This window comes from Thalassophryne amazonica, unplaced genomic scaffold, assembly GCF_902500255.1.
Source record: "Thalassophryne amazonica unplaced genomic scaffold, fThaAma1.1, whole genome shotgun sequence".
Taxonomy (NCBI): domain Eukaryota; kingdom Metazoa; phylum Chordata; class Actinopteri; order Batrachoidiformes; family Batrachoididae; genus Thalassophryne; species Thalassophryne amazonica.
In genome coordinates, this window is record NW_022986310.1 from 41,557 (window position 1) to 49,952 (window position 8,396).

The following is an 8,396-nucleotide window of genomic DNA, read 5'->3' on the forward strand; positions in this document are numbered from 1 at the left end:
GAAAAAAATAAAAAGGACCTATACTTTATTGACAGACCTCGTATCAAAGAAGGCGAGATGGACCGAATGTTACTGCTAATGCAGGAACAAGCGGAGGAGAGTCGGGCCCGCATGGAAGAACTGCAAATGTGTAAAGAGCAGCACCCCAGCACAGCTAGGAACGCCTTCGCAGCCTATGTCCGGGACTCCTTAAACACCATGTCGGAATGGAGCTACAGAAAAGCAAAGGATGAAATCTGCCGCGTGTTGACAAAATATGAAAATGGGGCTGAAGAGGATCGGGTCAAGCAACAACAGAAGTTCCAACAGCAACCACCTCACCACCACACAAAGCCACGACACACTGTCCTGCCTATCCGAGGACTGCAGCCGCTCCTGTCCTGGTAAACACAACTTAGAATAATTTTCAGTCACATAAAAAAAAAGTATTTTTCAGTCCTTTTACACATAAATTACAATAATTTTTATATGTTGTTCAATAAAGACAGAAGAAAATTTAACGATTGTTGATAACAGTTTTATTGTTTAGAACACAATAAATTTTCATGTCTTCTAACAAATCAGTTTGCCAAATGAACAAATTTAAACATGACTGTTCCAACTTACAATGTGCATATAATTATACACAATCGTAGCATATATGTTAGTATAACCATTAATTAGTGCCACTATAAGATAATAAGAGCCTGAAGGAGGCTGCTATAAAATACCATAGGTAATAGAGCACTTAAGAGTAATGTGTTAACGTATTGGCTAGTATCAGAACTTGGTTCGACTCTAGAAGAGAAGAGGCAGAGACTGGATGTAGTTTATAGATAAAAATGGTACCATGTATTGAGACAAACAAAACAGACAAGACAACATTAAACATTTAGAGGTGACTGGCCATTTGACACACTCAATCAGCTTCAGTATTTACAACAGGATCCAAAACTAGTTGCAACCCCAAATATACGGTGTGCAAAGGTCCATGTGATGAATGCGAGTGGCTGTGGCACACGACCAATCGCTTACAGTCAACCTTCCAACAACTCTACTGAGCAGAACAGTTCATACGACTCAAAAACCACTCCACTCGACTCAAAAAAAAAAAAAAAGTGTCCATGGGAGTGAGTATGTTTGTGCTGGGGGTCGTAGAGTGGAGTGCGAGGTGCGAGAGTGAACAAGTCGGCTGCAGGAGCCTCCTACCAACCCATTGAGGTAGGTATAGAAGTTGGTTGAGATTCAGGACTAGCTCAGTTCTTAGCTCGCCATCAAGACTCGGCCAATTCCACGTATTCTAACAAGCCAACGCTCCTATCAAACGCTTGGGTCATGGTAGCTTGGCTCCTGCAGCAACAAATCCAGCAGCGTCTCCCGCATTCCCCGGTGTTTCCTGAATGACGGTAATATAGCCAGCTAATTGGCTGGCTGCGGTCACATGACCGGTGCTCCATTCATGCAGGGGAAACAAAGATCATTTATGTAAAATGATGCATCACACTATCGGGGTTTTTGTTGTTGTGTTCCCGTGTTACACCATGTTCAAATGTGGAACATTTCTCTCTCCCATGGCACTGCACCCGCCTCGGAATTGCACCAATACTTCAGTAAGTTCCTTTGGATCTTGCCAGGGTTATTTGCAGTATTGTGCCCTCTATGGATTTTTATATCCTGCAGATTGTTCCCTTGCCTCCACGCTCCAGGCACCAACTGCCGAGTGGCGATATCTTCAAGGTCAATGATGTTATTCTGGGGCATCAATTCTGCATAAGATTACGGAGCACCATACAGGTTTGGACAATGAGTCGCACGGTCCTCGGACTGTGGTGCATTGTCGCCAGGAGATCCTGGAACCAATTTGCTAGAATTCCAAGTGCATTTTCTACCCTGTTCTTGTACGTGACAGTCTGTTCTTTGTCTGTGAGGTGGCGATGAGCGTATGGTTTCATGAGATTAATACGCAAAGCAAAGGCATCATCTCCAACCCAAGAGAATGATACGTCTTCTGTGTCATGTGGGAGTGGCCATGGGTCAGGAAGGCCTATTGTGCCGTCTTCAAGGCGGGCCTTCAGTTCAGATTTGTAATAAATTTGGGCATTATTTAATGATCCTTTACCTAAAATAGAAATTGAGAGTAAAGAATTAGAACAAATAAAAAATAAATGACTATATTTAATTAACCTACCACCGATGTCTGCCAAGATGAACTTGGAGTCTGAATCAACCAAGGCAAGGAGAACAACACTAAAGAATCTTTTATAACTGCGGTACATGCTTCCTGTACCAGGAGGACACAAGCAGTATGCTTGTCCTCAAGGGCACCACAACAGATCAGAAATTGCCATTTCCTGAAGAAGCCCTCGGCAATAGCCAGCCACTGTAGAGGTGAAGTTGGAGGTGTCAAACATTTGTCCATGAGCTCTTCACATTTGGCTTTACACACTTCTCGGACAGCAACAGAGATTGTGTTGTGAGGAATGCGCCCTTCATACTTCATACTGCGGTACTTGGTTCCGGAAGCCAAATGACAGAGTCAGTGCCAGCTTCAGGCCTGGATCCAGAGCCGCTCGGTACCACGTCTCCTGCTTTGTGATGCGTGGACCAACTCTCCTGAGAAGCTTGTTGTACATCTCAGCCAGCATTTGCATAAAGTTACGGATTGACTGTGGATATTGGCCCCTCAGTTTAACCATGAGTTGGTCATACAGACCAAACTGTCTTTGGCGCTGGATCCATGGCCTTGACCACCTTCTCCGTTGCTGCCCCTTCGCCATTGGTACATGTTGACAATGAATTCATCATTGTCAACTTTGGCCTGAAGAACAGCCATCTCTCACTCATTGATAAGGTGGGCTGGCTGATCATCACTGTCCATGGCACTAGTCATGGGGAACTGTCCGTGTCAGACGAAGGCTATGCGCGCATGCGGGTCAGCCACAAATGTTCGAAATGTGCGTACATAGATGAAAAAACATTCTTAACGGTATTGTTAACAAACAATAAGAAATTGACAACAAAGACAGCAAAACGAAATACGATTGTCGGCGGCATTTGTTCAAATATTTTGACAGTTTAAAGATTCTGACAAAGTGCCAGCTGCAGGAACTAAGCTGAGTGAAGGTTAAACGATGCCAACAAAAGTCCGGATTTGGGACTTTTGTTTGGGCTTTGTTGTCCTTCCTTTGTCTTGTGTGACTGGAACTTTAGGAAAACTTTCATGTCTGGTGATCTCTGTGATCAGGGTTGGTGTCTCCTGCTTTAGGACATCTGTCCCAGCACAGGGACATTTCGGTGTTGTCTCATTTATGATTGGTCAGCCTGGGCAGCAGAGCAGCAGCAGATGATTAAATCGGCCTGTTTTTAGTCTTTCCTCCACTTGGTTGTTGACTCTCTCTCTCTTTTGTGTGTTTTAAAGTCTTTCTACAAACACATCTGAAGTCCAGCAGCTGGGGGACACGTTGAAACTACAGCTAACACCTGCTGATGAAGGAATGATCATAGACCAGGAAGAAGAAATGAGTCATTTAAAAGAAGAGAACAAAAGCGGTAAAGGGCTGGATGCTGTTTTTAATCCTCCAAATCTCTTCTACAGAACAGGTTTGTTCACTCAGCTTTGTTTGTGTTACTGATACTTTATAACATGTAACAGTCAAATATTTTCCTCCTCTGGTATTCCTCCAGAGATTCTGTCAGTACTTACACAACAGGATGAGGAGGATTTTGATGAAAGATGCATGTAAAATTTCTCCATATTTTGTAAAATCTCTGGATAATTTCTTACTGAAGGAAAGTGACGTCACCGTCCTCAGTGTTTTGTCTCCCTCCCTTTGTCCAAGATCAGCAGGGACTTTGAATTTAGAAATGAACAAAGGTAACTGAAAGGATTCTGGTGGTAGTGATTTGTGTATTCTGACATGTAGAGGTTTGGTTTATTTTGATCCAACATTTGGCACTAAAAGGTCAACATCAGTAACCTGTTGTACACAAGTAAGAGCAGCTCTGGTTATGAGCAGACCAAGAATAATTATCTTAATCATCACTGCAATATTAATTCAAATCAACATGACTTCAATGAATAAAATCCATTATTTTCTACAGCTCCCATCAACAACCCAAACTGGGGAACTTTTCCTTGGTCACTTCGTACTATTAATAACCAGCTTTGCTACCAGACGTGACATGTTGACCTGAATAGTGTAAATGTGGAAGTGTGCAGAAATGTGGGTTTGAAAAAGACAGAGGTTGTGATGGAAGTCTGGTCCCAGAAACAGTCTTTGGTTTTATGACATCAGTCCACTTAGCCTGTAACAAAAACTGACTCAAGTCATTGAAACTCAAGTGGGTTCTTGTTGATGTTCATAACTGAAAATGTTTCCTCACACAAATATTTGGGTCTAAAAAACTTTGGCATTTTCTTCATCTTTTCATCTGTTTTTAATCTGTTCCTCTTGTTTGGCCTTGAAGGCTTTTGATGTAAAGCAGCTCTTCTGCTACGTTCATGTCATCGTCAGAGCCTCAAAAAATCAGTAACTGATTGGTGTCAGAAGAATCTGTGCTTTAAATTCACCTCCGTCCCCCAGTTGTCTTTTTACTATCAGATGAAGTGTCTTCAGTCCTCTGTGCCACAGTGTTACGAGACAAACAAACTTCAAAAATTTGTTGCTTTTTCTCAGGACAAAAATTCTCCACCAATGGCATGGCACAGTTTTTGTTAAACTCCACCTCTGTTAAAGGTTTGTCATGTTTAATGATGAACTCGGCCACTTCCCAGTCTGATTTGGTGATATTTTCATGATGTGTCCACTCGAGGTAAGCGGCTCTGCAGCCTTGTTGAAAACCGTCTGATCTCAGAACTGCCTCAGTTTCTGGACTCGTCTGACTGGTTGTCAAAACCGCTTTGAGGCCGACTGAAAGTCACTTTCTGTGGGCTGTTTCCTCCCACACCCACTCAGTTTTTGCTTCAACAACCACTGAGTTTCTGAGGAAAATCAAGACCAGAGTAGGCAACCCATCGGTTTCCTGCTGAGAACCACCGCCTCAGATTTAGAGGTGCTGATCCTCATCCCAGCTTCTTCACACTTGGCTGTGAACTGATCCAGTGAGTGTTGGAGGTCACCGGCCAATGAAGCCAACAGGACCACATCATCTGGAAAAAGCAGTGATGAGACCCTGAGCCCACCAAACTGGAAACCCTCCTCCCCCCGACTACACCTCAATATCCTGTCCATGAATATCACAAACAAGATTGGTGACAAGGCGCAGCCCTGGTGGAGGCCAAATCCCCACCGGAAACGAGTTAGACTTATTGCTGAACACTCGAACACAGCTCTCGCTTTGTAAGTACAGAGATTGGATGGTCCTAAGAAGGGCCCCCCCACTCCATACTCCCACATTATCTCCTGGGTACCCGATCATACGCCTTCTTCAAGTCCACAAAACACATGTAGACTGGATGGTTGTACTCCAAGGCCCCTTACCAGGATCCTTGTGAGAGTGAAGAGCTGGTCGGTTGTTTCACAACCAGGACAGAACCCGCATTGTTCCTCTTCAGAGGTTCAACTATTGACCAAACTCTCCTTTCCTGCACCCCGGAGTAGACTTTAACAGGGGGCTGAGTATGTGATGCCCCTATAGTTGGCACACGCACACTCTGGTGCAAACAGCAACATTACAAAACATTAAATTATTTGACTTATATATTTTGAATGAGTTGTAATGTCACTATAGATGTGTTCATGTCATATGAGGTCTATTAGAAAAGTATCAGACCTTTTTATTTTTTGCAAAAACCTGATGGATTTGACTCACATGTGCTTGCATGAGCCAACCTTGAACCTTCATGCGCATGCGTGAATTTTTTCACGCCTGTCAACTGCGTCATTTGGTGGTAAGCAGCCTTTGTGTGAGGGCATGTTGTGCTCTCATCGGATTTTCATTGCAAGGAAAAAGACAGAACTACTGCATCAAATTTTGCCAGAAACTGGGCGACAGCCAGGTGGAAACCATTCAGATTATTCAGATGGCTTTCGGTGGCTTTTCAGTCGTGTGACTATCCGAGAAATTGTGAAAGAGGTGGGCATCATTTTTTGGAGTCCAGCATGTCCTGTGAGACTTCAACACGGAGGCGCTTTGGCTCCGCTGTCAGCAGCGGCATGAATTTCATCGCCACTCTTTTTATGGCCAAATCTTCACAATGGAATGTGCCAAAAAAGTGCTGATGTCCACCGCTTCTGCAGTTTCTCGGATAGTCGCACGACGGTCCCGCATCATCACAGCGTTCACTTTGGAAATGATCTGGTCATTTCAGCATGTTGATGGAAGACTGGAGCGCGGCACGCTCTCCACCGTTGTGTGGTCGTCTTTAAACCGGTTGTACTGCTCCTTAATCTGTGTGATGCCCAGAGGATCGTCAGCGAAAGCCGTCTGAATCTTCTGAATGGTTTCGACCTGGCTGTCGCCCAGTTTCTGGCAAAATTTGATGCGGCGCTGCTCCAGTCGTTCCGCCATTTTCCTTGCAATGAAAAGCCGCCGAGAGCATAACATGTCCTCATACAAAGGCTGCTTACCAGCAAATGAGGCAATCGACAGGCGTGAAAAAGTTCACGCATGCGCACGAAGGTTCAAGGTTGGCTCATGCAAGCACACGTGATTCAAAGCCATCAGGTTTTTGCAAAAAAATAAAAAGGTCGGATACTTTTCAAACAGACCTCGTATTTGATGAATTCTGACATCTTGTTTGAATGTTGCTTAAGTAATAATAATAATACATCCATCTTCTGTACCCGCTTACTCCAATTAAGGGTCACGGGGGGCCGGAGACCATTCCGGTCTCCTCCGTTTCATCAAAACTCAAGCAACAGTAATTCTGTACCATCTGTAGACATCCTACACTATTTTATAGCAATCCACAAAGTAAAACACTGCAATAGTCAGTTGTGGAAGACAAGGACGTGAATTACAATTTGTGGAATTTTAAACAAATGCTGATGTTCAGTTCCACTTTATCAGTTCCCTCAGTGCAATAACTTACTGTCATCAGGTCAAACTCACCACTGATACTTTATTTTTGTGAGTGTTGTTTGAACATTTATTGTTAAATTAATTGTATTGTTTCTTTACAGACATGCAGCCGTTGTTGGTGATTAAAGAAGAAACTCTCCCTGAATACCAGGAATGGAATCTGAGTGTTGACCAGGAGGACATTAAAGAAGAAGAAAAGCTGTGGATAAGTCAGCAGGGAGAGCAGCTTCAGCAGCTGGAGGAGGCAGATCTCACCAAGTTTGGTTTCACTTTCGTCCCTGTGAAGAGTGAAAATGATGATGAAAAACCAGAGTCATCACAGCTTCATCAAAGCCGAAGTGATGAGAGCACAGAGGCTGAGCCTGTAGCCAGCAGCTCATCTGTACACAGAACACTGACAGCAGAAGCTGATGGAGAGGACGATGGAGGACCACAACCAGCCAGCAACTCAGGTCCAAACAGTCATTTACAACCAGATACCAGTGGCAGGAGTTCAGACAGTTCTGGAACTGAGACTGATAACAGTGAAGACTGGAAACAGACCAGAGAACTTCAGTCAAGTTTTAACTGTCAGAAAAATACCAGTATTGTTCATTCAGACAACACTGATAAGAAACAATTTAAAGGCTCTAAATATGGAAAAGCATCTGGTCGCATGAACAACTCAGAGCAACAAAAGGGGAGGAAAGCAAGAAGAAAACCGTTTAGCTGTTCTGATGGGAGTAAAGGACAGAAACATAAGGGCACTCTGAACAAAGACATTAGAATTCAGACACGGCAGAAACCATTTGTCTGTTCTGAGTGTGGACAAAGATTTGGACGAAAGGGCAACCTGAAAACACACATGATAATTCATACAGGAGAAAAAGCATTTGTCTGTTCTGAGTGTGGACAACGATTTGGACGTAAGAGCCACCTGAAAATACACATGATAATTCATACAGGGCAAAAAGCATTTGACTGTTCTGATTGTGGTAAAAGGTTTGGACAAAAGAGCGACCTGGAAACACACATGAGAATTCATACAGGACAAAAAGCATTTGTCTGTTCTGAGTGCGGTAAAAGGTTTGGACAAAAGAGCAACCTGGAAACACACATGATAATTCATACAGGGCAAAAAGCATTTGTCTGTTCTGAGTGTGGACAAAGATTTGGATATAAGAGCACCCTGAAAACACACATGATAATTCATACAGGACAAAAAGCATTTGTCTGTTCTGAGTGCGGTAAAAGGTTTGGACAAAAGAGCAACCTGGAAACACACATGATAATTCATACAGGGCAAAAAGTATTTGTCTGTTCTGAGTGCGGTAAAAGGTTTGGACAAAGGGCCAACCTGAAAACACACATGATAATTCATACAGGACAAAAAGCATTTGTCTGTTCTGAGTGTG

At 43.4% G+C, this 8,396-nt stretch overlaps 1 long non-coding RNA gene across 1 annotated transcript; it reads right to left on the reverse strand.

The window, feature by feature from the left end:
• Positions 1–7,528: 7,528 nt before the first annotated feature.
• Positions 7,529–8,127, reverse strand: LOC117506037. The gene is made up of 2 exons (XR_004559347.1): positions 8,003–8,127; positions 7,529–7,918 (listed from the first exon to the last, which is right to left on the reverse strand). It is a non-coding gene; the product is annotated as an uncharacterized LOC117506037 (long non-coding RNA).
• Positions 8,128–8,396: the final 269 nt, after the last annotated feature.